Source organism: Bufo bufo, chromosome 2, assembly GCF_905171765.1.
Source record: "Bufo bufo chromosome 2, aBufBuf1.1, whole genome shotgun sequence".
NCBI lineage: Eukaryota > Metazoa > Chordata > Amphibia > Anura > Bufonidae > Bufo > Bufo bufo.
In genome coordinates, this window is record NC_053390.1 from 773,667,904 (window position 1) to 773,686,774 (window position 18,871).

Here is an 18,871-nt window from a genome sequence, read left to right on the forward strand (position 1 = left end):
ATCTTGGAAACTGGGTCCAAGATTTGTTGGTCCGTATAAAATTTCTGCGGTGATCAATCCTGTGGCGTTTCGGCTGGATCTTCCGCAGACTTGGAGGATCCATGACGTCTTTCACAAGTCTTTACTAAAAAAATATGTTAAACCGGTGGTACCATCGCCATTGCCTCCTCCTCCTGTTCTAGTCGAGGGAAACTTGGAGTTCCAGATCTCCAGGATTCTCGACTCGAGAGTTATGCGGGGTTCCCTCCAGTACCTGGTGCACTGGAGGGGATACGGTCCTTAGGAGAGGATGTGGGTTCCGGCGTCAGATGTCAACGCCAGCCGACTGGTGAGGGCCTTTCATAGGTCCCATCCGGATAAGGTTGGTCCAGGGTGTCCGGAGGTCACCCGTAGAAGGGGGGGTACTGTCATGCCCCACTCTGACGATGTGCGGAGGTCGGCCAGGATAGCAGCACGAGTTTAGTATTTGTTTTGGTGCCGTGCTGGATCCGCCTCTCATCAGGTGCACTGGGTGGAGTCATTAGTTTAAATGGCCTCCAGCTAAGTGCTCTGAGCGGATTATACTGATCATTTGGGTCTGGGAAGTTTGGAGGAAAGGTTGGCTGTCAGTTCCTGCTCTCAGAAGATAAGTGTAATTTCTAGTTTGGTTGTTTATGTCATCTATCCCATCCAGGTTCTGTGCGAGCAGGCTGCTCCTATCTCCCCACTTCACCATCTCAGGGAGTTCAGGGTTTTGTCAGTCCAGGCTGGAGGACACAGCACACCTACCTTCAAGGTCTGCCTGTGGGCTGAGCAGTGCAGGGAAAGAGGTTAGGGATTTACTAGGTGGTGACCCTTCCCCTGTCTCTCGTCCAGAGCCTGGTTGGTGTGTTATATTTTATACTGAGTGCACGTCCGCCGTGACACATGCATTCTGAATGGAGAGAAATCCGTTCAGGATGCATCAGGATGTCTTCAGTTCAGGACCGGAACGTTTTTTGGCCGGAGAAAATACTGCAGTATGTTGCGCTTTTTGCTCAGGCCAAAAATCCTGAACACTTGCCACAAGGCCGGATCCGGAATTAATGCCCATTGAAAGGCATTAATCCGGATCCGGCCTTAAGCTAAACGTCGTTTCGGCGCATTACCAGATCCGACGTTTAGCTTTTTCTGAATGGTTACCATGGTTGCCAGGATGCTAAAGTCCTGTTTGCCATGGTAAAGTGTAGTGGGGAGCGGGGGAGCAGTATACTTACAGTCCGTGCGGCTCCCGGGGCGCTTCAGAGTGACGTCATGGCACCCCACGCGCATGGATGACGTGATCGCATGGATCACGTCATCCATGCGCATGGGGCGCTCTGACGTCATTCTGGAGCGCCCCGGGAGCTGCACGGACGGTAAGTATACTGCTCCCCACTACTACTACGGCAACCAGGACTTTAATAGCGTCCTGGCTGCCATAGTAACACTGAACGCATTTTGAAGACGGATCCGTCTTCAAATGCTTTCAGTTCACTTGCGGTGTTACGGATCCGGCGGGCACCTCCGGCAAATGAAGTACACGGCGGATCCGGACAACACAAGTGTGAAAGAGGCCTTAGCCTTAAAGTGGGTTTCCTGTAACATAATTAGCATGACTCGTTGTCATATCTGTGACAGGTCTCAGAAGGTCTGAAAGATTATCTACGCATTAGTGATCTGACAGCCTCTTTCGGTTTCACTTTGTCTGTGTGTTGCTGGTATGTCCACACCTCCTGTTCAGGTGTGGATCATGTGACCTTTACCTCACCCTATTTAGTCTGACTTTTCCCATCACTCCTTGCTTGGGATAGCTTCATTTGGTCTTGGAAGAGCTGGAGTGTGGTTCGTGTTGAAGTCCTGTTCATCCTCTGAAGTTAAGTGTTCCGCTTGTTGTGTTTTGTATCCCCCCCCCTGGTTGTTTACTAGGTCTCAGTGAGACCCTAGTTCCTTCACCAGGGAAGGAACGGGTGGTCTCTGCCCTGTCATTATCTTTAGGGCATCTGAGGGTCACCAGTGTTTTCTAGGTTACTGTGTATGGGCATCTCTACCATCGAGAGGTGCCCATACGGATAGGAGTTACGGCCAGGAGCAGGGTTTTTATAGGTGGTGATCCTTTTCCTTCCCTAGCGGTGAGGCCTAGTGTCTTTCCCCTTCCTTTTTGTTGTCTTTTGGTGTTCTCCCCTACTACATCTGTGACACTCGTTTCCTATGGAAACGGTATAAAATCTGACTACGCTTTTCCGGCTTGTTGAGGCCTCTGGCATTGTAAGTACAGAATGAAAGGTGTACTATCATGGAGAATGGGTCGGTATTGGGACCTTAAGATAAAGTGGATCAATCACCCAATAACGTGGGGCAACAAAGGAGTAAGATATGGGGAGGGTAGGACAAATATTAGACAGACCTGACAAAAAACGCAACAAAGGTGGACGGGAGAGCCGACTACTGCGACTCAAAATTAAACTACGTAGTGACTACAGTCACAAGCAGCACTGAGTGCTGCAATCCCTAAGTAGGAGAAGGAGAAGTCAAGGGCCGAACAGCAGCCTTACTAATCTCCGGCCATAAAATATATAAGAACTGTAAATATGACAGGGAACACATGGTAAAACAGTAAGCAAGTATACTAATCAGGTTGGAAGGTGAAAAATGTAGCGCAACGTATTAGATGATGCGCAAAGAAGAGAGCGAGCAGAAACAAAGCTATGTAACAGAATAAGAGAGCACAGGACACCAAGGAAAAGGAACAATAGAACAACAATAGAAGCTGGTCTCTCAGCTGGTCAGTCCTTGATGTCTTCAAGAGGATCTCTGGGACTTGGAGGTCGATGTCTGCCATTCTTCTCTTCCCGAGGGCAGCTGCACAAACTGGGGACGAGGCCAGTCGGGGAGCTCCAGCGGCGGAAGATCAAATGTGACCAATATTTTAGGAAGGTCAGTCAATGACTTAAAAACAGCTGATTTCCCCTCTTTATTAGCGATAAGTTGAAACGGATACCCCCATCTGTAGATGATGGCTTTCTCCTTGAAAATCGTCAGAAGGGGTTTTAATGCCTTTCTTAACATCAGAGTACGTCTTGCAAGGTCAGGTAAGACAATAATTCCTTTATTTCCTGACTTCTTCACTTCTGGATGCCTCTTTTTCTTTATAAAAATGGATTCGGCAAATAATGTCCCTTGGACGTGCAGGATCAGATGGCTTAGGGCCTAGTGCTCTGTGTATATGATCAATTTCTATAGGTTTGCCAGAGTCCACATTCAGCAACTTGCTAAAGTACTCCTGGGCCCAAGTCTCCAAGTCAGGGGCAGCTATTGATTCGGGGACCCCTCTGAGCCGGAGATTATTTCTCCAATTTCTGTTTTCAATGTCGTCCAAGTGGGTTAGAATATCTTGCAGCTGCGTGGCCTGCTCATTTATGACCGAGTCCAGTGTTGTTAGGACATGTTCTTGTATCATTCCTCCACTCTCTGTCCTATGTGCTTGATGTCCTGATGCAAAGTGGCTATATCTTGCTTATGTGAGGCTTCCATTTTGCTGAGTAAAGCATCCAACTCATTTTTAGTGGGTAGAGCCCTCAAATGCATTTTCCAGTCCCAATCGTCAGACTGGTTATATGAAGCTGGTGAACTGCCTGCCTTATGTGATATGGCAGGGGAGCCACCATACTGTGGTGAGGAACCAGGGGAAGCCCTTGAGGATTTAGAGAGTGAGGGGGAGAATGGGGCCGCAGAGCGGGGACTTACAGCTTCTGCATACGAGGCCGAGGTTCCGGTGGTCCCATCCGCTCTTCTTTTGCTGCTGCCAGTGGACGGAGGAGCGAGCGCATGTAAGCTGGAATCGCACTCTGTCTCTGCCATCTCGGGTACTGCGCTTCCCGCCAAAGTCTCAGCTGGCTGGCAAGGTGAGCCGAAATAGCGGGAGATGTCCCCTGAATCTCTATCTGCGGGTGCAGGGGTGGAAGCGGGAGCTTTCTTGCATCCCATGGATGAAAATAGCCTCCCTGTCTGAGGGATAAGGCCGTCGATGTTCGGGAGCTAAGCCAGCGTGCTGCTTACTCTGCCATTGGCAAGCTCCGCCCCCCATTGTTTTTTTTTAACTGACAGTCTATAACCCTCTGTTGAAAAGCCTTTAGTGGCGTATATACATGGAAAAATAAAAATATACTCGGCGTTCACTGTTCTAGTTATATGTGGTAAAGCCTTTAGTGGTGTATATCCGTAGAAAAAGAAAAAGATATTCAGCGTTTAGCGCAGCAGTTATATGCGGTAAAATCTTTTGGGACTTATTTCAGTGGCCAAAAAATCTTCTATTCAGCATTAAGCGCTGCACTTATATGCGGTAAAATCTTTTTTTAATTATTTCGGTGGAAAAAAATCTTGTATTCAGCATTAAGCTCTGCACTTATATGCCGTAAAATCTTTTTTTAAAATACTTTTTCAATTATTCGAGTGGACAAAAAATCTTGTATTCTGCATTAAGCGCTGCACTTATATGCGTTTCCACCTCCTCCATTAACTTCCTCATCTCTTCATTAGCATTGGACACACTAACTTTACACCCCCCCCCCAGCTATATATATAAGTGGTGCAAGCACCACCTAGGGGCGAATAAAGGTAAATGACACTGCAAGCCTGTTAAAGGGAATTACAGCATGATACCACAATACATTTGATATGACATTAAGCAAGAGTTTAAAGTGCCCACATATAGCACATAGTGGGACACTGCATCAAGATTAATCAGGCGTGGATCCGCCAGGATTTCCACACACCAATGCCTGATGCATCAGACTAGATCATCCATGGTGCCACACCAACAATTTGACAAAAGAGACCAGTTTCTTCTGGCTACCTGCCTCAGCTACTATTCTGATGCTGTTACCCGCCTGATGCCACACATCTGATGCCAAGTGATCCTTCTTTCACTCACCATCTTCAGCGGGTACTGGTATTGCCACCTACCTCCACAGTATGTCATCGTGCCACTCTGTTGTCTCATCCTGCTGCTGCCTCCTCCAGACTCTGTCATTGTGCCACTCTCTGGCCTCCTAATGCTGCCGCCACCTTCAGACTCTGTCATTGTGCCGCTCTGTGGTCTCCTCATGCTGCTGCCACCTCCAGACTCTGTCATTGTGCCGCTCTGTGGCCTCCTAATGCTGCTGCCACCTCCAGACTCTGTCATTGTGCCACTCTCTGGCCTCCTAATGCTGCTGCCACCTTCAGACTCTGTCATTGTGCCGCTCTGTGGTCTCCTCATGCTGCTGCCACCTCCAGACTCTGTCATTGTGCCGCTCTGTGGCCTCCTAATGCTGCTGCCACCTTCAGACTCTGTCATTGTGCCGCTCTGTGGTCTCCTCATGCTGCTGCCACCTCCAGACTCTGTCATTGTGCCACTCTCTGGCCTCCTAATGCTGCTGCCACCTTCAGACTCTGTCATTGTGCCGCTCTGTGGTCTCCTCATGCTGCTGCCACCTCCAGACTCTGTCATTGTGCCGCTCTGTGGCCAAAAGCAGGAGTGGGTAGAAAACACAGAAGACATGCAAATATTCCTTTCACGTGTCATCTCTGTTTTAGATCCACTATGTTTTTTTTGCCTTTAGCAATACTGATGGATTATTGAGCAAATGCTGACCGAGTGAAGGCGAATGCTCCACAGATAGGATCCATTTTTTCTGGGTAATTGTTCTGACGGATCAGAGAATGGGGAAAATTAATCAGTGACGTCAACACAAACTTACTGCTGACACCCTCTCCACTCTGTGGGGGGGGGGGGGGGGGGGGGGGCTCTACTTTTATAAGCGTTTAATAGAGCAGGTTCTGTAGACATCTATGTGGAATCAGCAGACGACGGTGTAAAAGGAGTGCGCTTCTTCTTGACACTAACATCTACTTGTGAGGCTGAGTTGATACTTGAGTTATTTGGTCAGTTTTGGCCCCGTGACTGCCCAAATAAGTGAAGTGTGCAGTGATTCTAAGTGCGATGCCTGTCATCTGCATGTCATACAGACTCACAGTATTATTTTACTACCAAAGCAGACTCCCTATGCGTGTTACTGCAAGGCACAGTGTTCTACACCACTATAAGGCCTCATGCACATGACCGTTGTTGTGTTCCGTGTCCATTGTTCCGTTTTCCGTGATTTTCTGCGGACCCATTGACTTTCAATCGGTCTGTTGAAAACTTGGCTAAAGCACCGTTTGTCATCCGCGTCCGTGATCCGTGGCTCCAGTCCCTCAAAAAAATATGACCTGTCCTATTTTTTTCACGGAAAATGGTTCGCGGACCCATTCAAGTCAATGGAACCGTGAAAAAACGCGGAGGCACACAAGATTGTCATCCGCGTCCGCGCATCCGCGTCCGTTTTTTTCCTATCATTTGCATGACAAACTTGGCTTAGATTTTTTTTTACTTTCCTTCATGTCTGGTGATCCTCCAAAAATAAAGGAAGACACACGGAAACAAAAACGGATCACGGAACAACGGAAGCACATTTTGCGGAACGGAACACAACAACGGTCGTGTGCATGAGGCCTAAAGGCTCTCAGCAGCCAGGAAATAGCTGTTCTTTAATGTAATTCGCCTGCAAAAATATTCGGATCGAACTAAATTTTTCCCGAAAAATTCGGCGAACCGGCGAATCAAATTTTTTAAAAATTCACTCATCTCTAGTTATGATTGATAGGTTCATTGCATTCGGTAAGTTATGATCTTTTCACTTTTTTCACATTTTGTTTTGTTGCAGCCATGTGCTAAATAAAAAAATAAATAAATCCAGCATTCAGTACCCTATGGTGAGAACGTTAAGACAGAATTTTAGAAATTGTTGCAAATTTATTTGAAAATTAAAAAATAAAATTTTACATGGACATAAGTATTAATTTCAAAACCTTTGCTATGACACATGAAATTTAGCTCTTTAATTTCTGTTTGAGCTGTTTCTACACCTTGATTGTAGTCCACAGTGGTAAATTCAGTTAATTGGACATGATTTAGAGAGACACCCCCTTGTCTATATAAGGTCTCACAGTTGACAATGCTTATCAGAGCAAAAACCAAGCCATAAGGAGGAAAGAACTGCCTGTAGAGCTCAGAGATAGGATTGTGTGGAAGCACAGATCTGGAGAAGGGTACAAAGATTTTCTGCTGCACTGAAAGTTCCCAAGACTGGAGACTGTAAACCACTAGTGGAATTCGATCCGAAGTTTAGGAAAAATTTGATTCGCCGCAAAGCCAAATTTACCCGCTTTGTGTAACGATTATTATATTTTTTATTTCTAAAATGGCTGCTGTACGTGTTACAAAGTTAATGTAAGAAGCCCGGGGACATGATGTGACCCATAATGACGTGCAACCAGCCATCCGCTGTGATGTCACAGCCCTATAAAACCCTCATCCGGTGCGGTCTCCACCATTTCACGTGAGCTGAGCATAGGGAGACACGTGACAAGTGCTTATGCGCTAAGGATAGTGTTGCAGAAAGCTCTTAATAGAAGAACATTGGATAGGGAGAGTGCAGGGACAGTGTAGGGAGAGCATTGGGAGACAGCAGGGACAGTGCAGGTTGAGTGTAATCATTGTGTGCATCTTGTTGAATTGCTGCCACATTCCCAGTTCATTTGTTAGTTTAAACATAGAATTACTGTGCCTCAGTGTTAAAGGGCAGTGTAATATATTGACATGTGCATCTTGTTGAACTGCTGCCATATTTCCAGTTAATTTGTTAGTTTATACATAGAATTAACCAGCATTTCCAGATGCTGGTGCCTGTTGAAACAGAATATATCATTCTGCCACTAATGATCATACTGTAGTGTGCTGTTACTTCTGGTACATAGAATAGGAGTGGTGATTTGTAGTTAAAATTTAGCTTTTAATAGTTATATATAGAATAAGGTCCCTATGTATTTAGTTTAGATATAAAATAGTGATGATAACACATGGGATACACAAATAATAGTTTGGTGCAAAGCCGCACCTTACCTATAGAGAGGTTGGTGCACGGCGGCACCTTAAATAACCAGTGGTCCTACCGTTTTTAGGCCAGGGTCCTCTGGTCACTGTTGATGTTCAGATAGCACTTGATAAGCTATAAAATAAAGCAATTAGGGCTGGGCGGGGATATTAGTGCATTAGAGGTACCTAGACAGCCCTGATATATGGGTACTATCTCGGCCCTAGCGTCCTAACCACGGAGCACCCGTTCTGATAAGAACGACCCCGTCCGGAACCTTGCCCTTTTTGCTACTTGGCCCTTTTGTGCCCTAGTGTAACTAATCCCTACATGCATGTTTCGTAAAAAACTCATCAGGGGCATATAGGCACACATAAAGGGGCAATACAATGTAATATCATATAGTGTTGGTCTTGGTTTAGTAATCAACACAGTTATACTTTGCAATAATTGACACAATTGATACCTGAGAGCGGTAACCTATAGTCCAGGCTCCGCTTATGTATCAGGGCGCCGTTCCTGCCTCATGATATGGAGGCAGTGTTGAGAGGGTAGCCTTTTTGCAGTCAGGTCCTTCTCCTGAAGCGCCACGGTGTGTCCTGAGGCCGTGATGATCGGTAGGACCACTGGTTATTTAAGGTGCCGCCGTGCACCAACCTCTCTATAGGTAAGGTGCGGCTTTGCACCAAACTATTATTTGTGTATCCCATGTGTTATCATCACTATTTTATATCTAAACTAAATACATAGGGACCTTATTCTATATATAACTATTAAAAGCTAAATTTTAACTACAAATCACCACTCCTATTCTATGTACTAAAAATTCTGGTGACCCAAATCATCAATTAAACATATAGCTCCTCCTAGCTTCAAATGCTGTTACTTCTGACAACGTCCTGCTGCCACCTGCCTCTAATGCCATTCCTACAATCGGGCTTCTTAGCATACTGTCTGATATGTACATGTTAAATTTTTAAAAGGATACACATGCCACTGGGCCATGCTATCACTGCTGTTTTTGGGTTCTCCTACAATGGTGATCTGCCACCAACTTGTGCTGTATGCCACTGCTACCACCGTCCCCACTCTGTCATGGGTCGACTATTGGAATTGTCAATGCTGCTGCCTCCCCTCCCCATTCTGGCATGGGGCCACTATTGTCACTATTGCTGCCACTCCTGTTGGCTCACATCCTCACTCAGGAGCCACTATTGTCACTGTTACTGCCACTGCTGCTGCCACCCTCCCCACTCACTCATAGGGCCATGCACAGTAAATCTACAGTTAACAGAAGGGATTAAAAAGCGTGTGTTTGGACTGTCACAACATGCATTAAAAGAAAATCGCTGCACAGTGATGTAGATGTTGATAAATTACACCTGTAATACTGACAGAACTATGAATGTGGGTGCACTAGAACGTAATGCACACAGCGATACACTCTCCCTGCAGTTTAAGGTTCCAAGCCTTCAAACTGAGATTGGGCCACCAAGTGGGATGAATATGAATAGGCAGAGTGGCCTGGGTACACCTGATTTATCGGAATTCGTGACAAATTAATTCGTAACAAATCAAATTTATTTTCGAAGTTTGGTGAATCGACCAAATCAAATTATCCGCTCATCTCTAATCACTACTAAAAGTGCTTCAACTAAGTGCAGATTAAAGGGTTTGAATTCTTATGTGCTGTAAATACAATATTTTAGTTTTTCCTTTTCCATAAATAAGCAAAGATTCTGAACATTCTGTTTTTACTTCCTTATTATTATCTAAATGTGAAAAAGTGACAGCGTCTGAAGGCTTTCCGAATACATTGTATATATATATATATATATCTTGTATCGAGGGAATGTTTATGGGGGTGTAAATACAGAAAGAAGCTTTAGGACATGAATTAGGCGACATGCACACGAACGTTGTTTGTTTCCGTTCCGGTTTTTTTGCGGATACGATGCGGACCCATTCATTTCAATGGGTCCTCAAAAATGCAGACAGCACACCGTGTGCTGTCCGCATCAGTATGTCCATTCCGTAGCCCAGCAAAAAAAATAGAACATGCCCTATTCTTGTCCATTGTTACAATGGATCCACAAAAAAAAAAAAACGGATGGCATATGGATGTCATCCGTTTTTTTTTTGCGGATCCGCAATTTGCAGACCGCAAAACACATACGGTCTTGGGCATGTAGCCTTAGAAGAACTTTCTGGCCTCATTTCTTCTAAACTTTTTTGTTTTGTTCCATTGTGTTTGCAGGTTGTCTATTTAATATGTATGACTTGTATCTGTGTATTCCTGCTTTGCATTTTTTAGCTATTAAAAGCCCATTATAAATGCAGCGAACGGAAGACAAAATGTTCTTCCATTATTCTAATATTATTTTAATGCAAGATTTAGTCCTGAAAAAGTAACAAAAAATGTGAATAAATCAAAAGTAAAAAAATAGTACTATTTACCAAACTTCCTAAACTTTACATCTAGAACTTTATAAAGGAGCTGTCGCCACCAGAGATGAGCAAATTCATTGTAAACTGGTAATCAAATTTGTTGCGAATTTCCTCAAAACTTTGGTTGCCAACTAATCTGAATTGTTTGGGATTTGCACCACATGAATGACACAAAGGGCTGCTATTTTACAGGGCAGAAGACAGAGAAGAAGGCATCTTCCACCAAAAAGGGATCATTTCTGGACAGTTTTCAATTTACAAAAATAATTTTACAGCACAGTGTGTTATTAAACGGTCTGTTACCACCGGCTACCATCAGTTTACTCATAGCCATATATGTCACTGTCACTTTGACATTACTAATGTATTCGTGTTAAAGCACTTGAAAGTGTTTAGATATAGTCCTAGGAGACCACAGAGTGCCATTCTTGACTTTTCAGGGAAATCGGGGCACTTTTGATTTGACTTGAATTTTTGGACCAATCAATTCTAATGGCTGAATTGGACCCAAAACAAATTTTGGTCTTTAATCACCACTTTCTCTGCTCTAGACATTACTGGAGGGGGAGAGTTATACATTGTTTGTGTTATGAATTGCTGTACTGGATATATTTTCTCCTGTTTATAAATATAATACTTACAGCAGCCCAGGAAAAAGAAATCTCTCTTTGGTGTTAATTCCCTCTTACAATATCCACCTAATGTGCCTATGTCGGTGGTCGCACATGCCCAGTAGTTCAGTCTCGCTACCTGGATCCATTTGCACACGGGCAACAGAGTGATTCCTACTATGTAGTGAAATATAATTACACTCACTTCATACGTTTCAAAGGCTTTTATCGACAATTACATGACATTTATGCAAAGAGTCAGTATTTGCAGTGTTGGCCCTTCTTTCTCAGGACCTCTGCAATTCGACTGGGCATGCTCTCAATCAACTTCTGGGCCAAGTCCTGACTGATAGCAACCCATTCTTTCATAATCACTTTTGGAGTTTGTCAGAATTAGTGGGTTTTTGTTTGTCCACCCGCCTCTTGAGGATTGACCACAAGTTCTCAATGGGATTAAGATCTGGGGAGTTTCCAGGCCATGGACCCAAAATGTCAACGTTTTGGTCCCCGAGCCACTTAGTTATCACTTTTGCCTTATGGCACGGTGCTCCATCGTGCTGAAAAATGCATTGTTCTTCACCAAACTGTTGTTGGATTGTTGGAAAAAGTTGCTGTTGGAGGGTGTTTTGGTACCATTCTTTATTCATGGCTGTGTTTTTGGGCAAAATTGTGAGTGAGCCCACTCCCTTGGATGAGAAGCAACCCCACACATGAATGGTCTCAGGATGCTTTACTGTTGGCATGACACAGGACTGATGGTAGCGCTCACCTTTTCTTCTCCGGACAAGCCTTTTTCCAGATGCCCCAAACAATCGGAAAGAGGCTTCATCAGAGAATATGACTTTGCCCCAGTCCTCAGCAGTCCATTCACCATACTTTCTGCAGAAGATCAATCTGTCCCTGATGGGTTTTTTTGGAGAGAAGTGGCTTCTTTGCTGCCCTTCTTGACACCAGGCCATCTTCCAAAAGTCTTCGCCTCACTGTGCGTGCAGATGCACTCACACCTGCCTGCTGCCATTCCTGAGCAAGCTCTGCACTGGTGGCACTCCGATCCCGCAGCTGAATCCTCTTTAGAAGACGATCCTGGCGCTTGCTGGACTTTCTTGGACGCCCTGAAGCCTTCTTAACAAGAATTGAACCTCTTTCCTTGAAGTTCTTGATGATCCTATAAATTGTTGATTGAGGTGTAATCTTAGTAGCCACAATATCCTTGCCTGTGAAGCCATTTTTATGCAATGCAATGATGGCTGCACGCGTTTCTTTGCAGGTCACCATGGTTAACAATGGAAGAACAATGATTTCAAGCATCACCCTCCTTTTAACATGTCAAGTCTGCCATTTTAACCCAATCAGCCTGACATAATGATCTCCAGCCTTGTGCTCGTCAACATTCTCACCTGAGTTAACAAGACGATTACTGAAATAATCTCAGCAGGTCCTTTAATGACAGCAATGAAATGCAGTGGAAAGTTTTTTTTGGGATTAAGTTAATTTTCATGGCAAAGAAGGACTATGCAATTCATCTGATCACTCTTCATAACATTCTGGAGTATATGCAAATTGCTATTATAAAAACTTAAGCAGCAACTTTTCCAATTTCCAATATTTATGTAATTCTCAAAACTTTTGGCCACGACTGTACATGACTGCCCCCTGCTGCCTGGCAGCACCCGATCTCTTACAGGGGGCTGTGATCCGCACAATTAACCCCTCAGGTGCCGCACCTAAAGGGTTAATTGTGCGTATCATAGCCCCCTGTAAGAGATCAGGGGCTGCCAGGCAGCAGGGGGCAGACCCCCCTCCCTCCCCAGTTTTAATTTCATTGGTGGCCAGTGCGGCCCCCCCCGGCCCACCCTCCCTCTATTGTATTAATATCATTGGTGGCCAGTGCGGCCCCCCCCGCCCCCCCCTCCCTCCCTTTATTGTATTATCATTGGTAGCCAGTGTGCGGCCCCCCTGGCCCCCCCTCCCTCCCTTTATTGTATTATCATTGGTAGCCAGTGTGCGCCCCCCCCTCCCCCCCTCCCTCCCTTTATTGTATTATTATTGGTAGCCAGTGTGCGCCCCCCCCCGGCCCCTCCTCCCTCGCTCTATTGTATTATCATTGGTGGCCAGTGTGCGCCCCCCCTGCCCCCCCTCTGTTGTATTAATATCATTGGTGGCCAGTGTGCGGCCTCCCCCCCCATCATTGGTGGCAGCGGAGAGTTCCGATCGGATTCCCAGTTTAATCGCTGGGGCTCCGATCGGTAACCATGGCAACCAGGACACTACTGCAGTCCTGGTTGGCATGGTTACTTAGCAATATTAGAAGCATCATACTTACCTGCTGCGCTGTCTGTGACCGGCCGGGAGCTCCTCCTACTGGTAAGTGACAGATCATTAAGCAATGCGCCGCACAGACCTGTCACTTACCAGTAGGAGGAGCTCCCGGCCGGTCACAGACAGCGCAGCAGGTAAGTATGATGCTTCTAATATTGCTAAGTAACCATGGCAACCAGGACTGCAGTAGCGTCCTGGTTGCCATGGTTATCGATCGGAGCCCCAGCGATTTAACTGGGACTCCGATCGGAACTCTCCGCTGCCACCAATGATCGGGGGGGGGGGAGAGGGGAGGCCGCACACTGGCCACCGAAGATATTAATACAATAGAGGGGGGGCCGGGGGAGGGCACACACTGGCCACCAAGGATAATACAATAGAGGGAGGGAGGGGCCGCACACTGGCCACCAATGATAATACAATAGAGGGAGGGAGGGGGGCCGGGGGGGGCCGCACACTGGCCACCAATGATATTCAAACTGGGGAGGGAGGTGGGTCTGCCCCCTGCTGCCTGGCAGCCCCTGATCTCTTACAGGGGGCTATGATACGCACAATTAACCCCTTCAGGTGCGGCACCTGAAGGGTTAACTGTGCTGATCACAGCCCCCTGTAAGAGATCGGGTGCTGCCAGGCAGCAGGGGGCAGTCATATACAGTACACAGTTCGTAGTATATTCTAACTTGAAGCGTCCCCATCACCATGGGAACGCCTGTGTTAGAATATACTGTCGGATATGAGTTTTCACGATGTAACTCAAATCCGATGGTATATTCTAACATAGAGGCGTTCCCATGGTGATGGGCACGCTTCAAGTTAAAATATACCATCGGATTGGAGAAAACTCCGATCCGATGGTATATTAACTCCTGACTTTACATTGAAAGTCAATGGGGGACGGATCCGTTTGCAATTTTGCACCATATTGTGTCAACGTCAAACGGATCTGTCCACATTGACTTGCATTGTAAGTCAGGACGGATCCGTTTGGCTCCGCACGGCCAGGCGGACACCAAAACGACTTTTTTTTCATGTCCGTGGAGCCTCCAAAAATCAAGGAAGACCCACGGATGAAAAAACGGTCACGGATCACGGACCAACGGACTCCGTTTTGCGGACCGTGAAAAAATACTGTCGTGTGCATGAGGCCTTACTATATAAGAAACTTCCCAGCAGCCATTTTCTGCTGTTTTTTTGTAGTTCTGGGAGAGTGAGCAGTGACATTGCTGTGCTCTGTGCCTTCATCTGGATCTTATTCCTTATCCAATTACATTAGATAGTTAGTTAGCTCATATATATAATAAAGATAGTGGGAGATAGTCAGTGTAGGCTAGATAGTGATATAGTGTAGCTGATAGGTTCCAGTGCAGGGTGTTAGGTAGTGTGATGGGAATTACTGTTTCTCTGCTCTCAATACATATATGCTACAGACATAGTGCTGTCCCAACAATACTTAGTACACCAATCAGTAATATCTACTCAGACCTGATAAAATGGGAAGTTTCATGTATTGCGACAAAAATACGCACATCATTAGTGCCGATTTGTGCAATCGCGAATATATTGGAGCAATTTATCAGGAGTTCTTCCTCACAGTCACGAAAGTTGCTGCCAACCATTTTCTCCAGTCTCAGGAAACTTCCAGCAGCTTGACAACTGTAGCAAAAATGAGCCATGCCCGTATTAAGCGCGCAACACGTGCATATTACAGTACATTGCCGATTTTTTTCAATCAAGAAAATAATGACTGGAGATCGCAATATCTAGAATTCGCGAATTTATGGCAAATATTAGGCCAACAATTTGCGAAATATCACGAAAACAAATATTGCCCTATGCCACTCATCACTACCTAGTGAATGACAGTTTGCTTGCTTCTCAAGCAGATCCAAGCAGTGACTACCAGAACAGGAGAAAGGTTGGTGTCGTGTACAGAACGCTGATTCTGAGTTCATTAGTCACTATCCTGTATTATTGGTGATCGGCTTAGTTATTTTCTGCATATGAATATATTTGATTGCTAGAATTAGCGAAGTTGACGAATAGGTAGCTAAAACGAAGATGGAGAATACTTCGTTATCTTCGTTTTGAGGAATATGACGAATACATTCGTCATATTCGTCATCTTCGCTAATTCTAGATTTCAAACCAATAGGAAAGTTACCTTAAGTTAAAATCGCAATACGCGATTATTTAAATCGCATATTAATCGCAATAACTAAAATAATGACGAATATGAGACGAATATGAGACGAATATTCATGCGAATATTCGCGAATTTCGTCGAAATCGAATATGGCACCACCCGCTCATCACTAATTGCTAAATGGGGATCATATACGGTATTTAGACCTGCGATTCTGCACAGGCCTATCCCCTAATTATACATTAGATGCATTCACAGACCTCACTAAAGATTTGTAAGGTTTAGCCACTAGTATCTGCATTGCTATATTTTTTTGTGGATATATTCATATGCAGAAAATAACTAAGAGCCGATCACCAATAATACAGGATAGTGACTAATGAACTCAGAATCGGCGTTCTGTACACGACACCAACCTTTCTCCTGTTCTGGTAGTCACTGCTTGGATCTGCTTCTTTCTTTTTTTTACTGGTAGCTCCAGGCATTAAACCTGTTAGATTTTAATAGGTGGTACAAAACACTGGCTCTGCTACACAGGATGAATCCGGAGATTCCTGGTCAGTGCTGTAGGTGCGGTGGAGAGGCAGGGACTTATGCTCATATTTGGTTTAATTGTAACCGTGTTGTACCATTTTGGGCAGCAATAAATAAGGTGATCAATGAGGTTTTTCAAAATGACGTTAAGATTACAATAAAACTGGTTTTATTTCAGTTGTTTGATGTACAACATGCGCCCATAAAATCTGCCTTGTGCCTGTTTTTCCGCAACGCTGCTAAGATCTAGATTCCCAGGCAGTGATGTTCAGTTCGCAGTGTTCGCCAGCGAACACAAGCGGGCTGCCATCTTTAGTAAGGTAGACTCACCTGTCCGGCGAAGCAGTTTTTTTGTTTTTTTTTGGTTCTCATGACATGGTCAGGTGTGGGTCCTGGACTTTGATTTTGGGCTACATATAGGTTTCTTACCACTTGGGTGTTAGCCTGATTAAGGTGAAGTGATACCTGACTGATCTCGTATTCCCCTACTTTCCCTTTTTCACTCTCCCCTCACTCTTCCCTTCCTTCCTTGTTTTGTCTTCCTTTTTATGTTATGTTATTTTTGAATATATGCCACATATGATGCTACATTATGTGTAGGATTTTTGTTTTTATTACAATGTTATTTTTGCATCAATTTGAGTGCTGTAACTCAACTATATTTAGATTTATGATGCTACTGATTGCTTGCATATATTTAAAATAAACTGAATTTACAAGATTTTAATAGGTGGAAACTATCATATCGCCTTCTGTTAGAGATTGCATGGTACACCTACAGAAAGACTTAGAGGGGAATATCATATACTGCCTATTCCTAATACAGATCCTTTTGGAAAATTGCTGCCTTGCAAAGTACTTGAAAACTGTGCCTATATTTGTACTGCAACCTTCATCATCTGTTCAGTAAAGGGAGATTTTATTTAAACCAAGCTGGCCTGGTCACTGCCTCTACCTACTGCTGGACCCTGCCCCTGTCCTCCTGTCTGGCACTGTGCCAACCATCCATCATCAAGGGCACCCCACCCACCACCAGACAGGAACCCCAAGAAAAGGAAACAAAGGTTGTGCACCTCTATTCACTGTCTGCGCAGCGTGGGAGAGCGCTGGAGCTGGGATTAGCCACCATGAGGACTACAACTACCCTCATCGCCTCAGCCACTACTCCCATCCACTCCCATTCCTTCCCCCTGCAGGCTGGCATGCGTCAAACTTATATGTCCTACACTGTCCCTCCTAGTTGCACTTTTGTAACGTGTTATATCTACAGTATTTAGTCACAGATAGTCACTGATATATAGTCTGATATAAATACACTCAGTCATTGGTTCTGCCCAGTAATAGTCATCTCTAATCCTTTATATTGTATATCGTGCACCCTGAGCACAGCTAGATTTTGGTATTTGTGAAGAACAGCCATCAGGAGACCCTTACCCTGTGAAGGGCACAGTGCTAATTATGCTGTATATGTGCTGTGTCATACAGTGTGCTGCATATAAACCGATTTCTCACTCATTTTAATTTGGTTAAACACATTTCTCCAGTATTTTCCCTTTCTGCAGTTTTCTCGTACACTCGCAATGAATTCATTCATGCCTCAGTAATTTGTTATAAACCTAAGACTCCAGATGCATTGCTCTTTTCTTCATATACTTCATGAAAAAGTCTGTAACTGGATTGAAGTGTAGTATGTTTGACAATGCATCTAATCTTTCTATGCATTAATAGCTACATGTTATTTAATTAAATTTTATGCTGTCCTATATAATGGTATTAGCCCCTTCCCACTCCATGCCATAAATGTACAGCATGGCAAGTTGAACCTTAATGTAGCATGCCGTACATTTATGGAATGGAGATGGCAGCGGCTCAGGAACTGAATGGCCACCATCAGCACTGGTGTCAGCTAGCACTGGTGATGAGATTAGTGCTAGTGCCGATCTGATCCATTTAATCCCTTAGATACAACTTTCCATAGCGACTGCTGCATCTCAGGGGTTTACAGAATGAGCAATCTCCCTCTCCCCCTATCAGGCCTCTGCAATGCAATCATGATGGTTGCCATGGCAGCAGGAGGCCTCATGTAAGGCTGAGTCTTATCAGGTAAAGTGTCACTGTGAAACTGACAGTACAATACACTACAATAGATAACTATTGCAGTGTATTGTACCAAAAATTCGATTGGAATTTGCTGTTTTTGTCACCTCACTTCCCAAAAAATGTTATGTTTAAGTCCCCCAGTGGGGCTTAAAATCAAAAGTGAACAAAAGTAAAAAAAATAAAAAATTTCAAGTAAAAATGCCCTTTTTCCTATATCCACTCATTTATAATTGGTTAAAAAAAAAATACACGTAATTAGTATCGCCCCATCCATAATGTCCTGATCTATAAAAAGATCACACTACTTAGGCTACTTTCACACTAGCGTTCGGAGCGGATCCGTCTGATGTTTCATCAGACGGATCCGCTCCTATAATGCAGACGTTCGCATCCGTTCAGAACGGATCCGTCTGCATTATAACTTAGAAAATTTTCTAAGTCTGAAAGTAGCCTGAACGGATCCGTCCAGACTTTACATTGAAAGTCAATGGGGAACGGATCCGCTTGAAGATTGAGCCATATGGTGTCATCTTCAAGCGGATCCGTCCCCATTGACTTACATTGTAAGTCTGGACGGATCCGCTCGCCTCCGCACGGCCAGGCAGACACCCGAACGCTGCAAGCAGCGTTCAGGTGTCCGCTCACTGAGCGGAGCGGAGGCTGAGCGCTGGCAGGCGGATGCATTCTCAGTGGATCTGTGTCCACTGAGAATGCATTAGGGCTGGACGGATGCGTTAGGGGCCGCTTGTGAGCCCCTTCAAACG

At 44.8% G+C, this 18,871-nt stretch overlaps 1 protein-coding gene across 1 annotated transcript in view; it reads left to right on the forward strand.

Annotated features, from left to right (window-relative positions):
- The window catches only part of SLC2A9 (solute carrier family 2 member 9), a 447,321-nt gene that overhangs the window by 226,832 nt on the left and 201,618 nt on the right, over positions 1-18,871 (forward strand). The window lies entirely within an intron of this gene.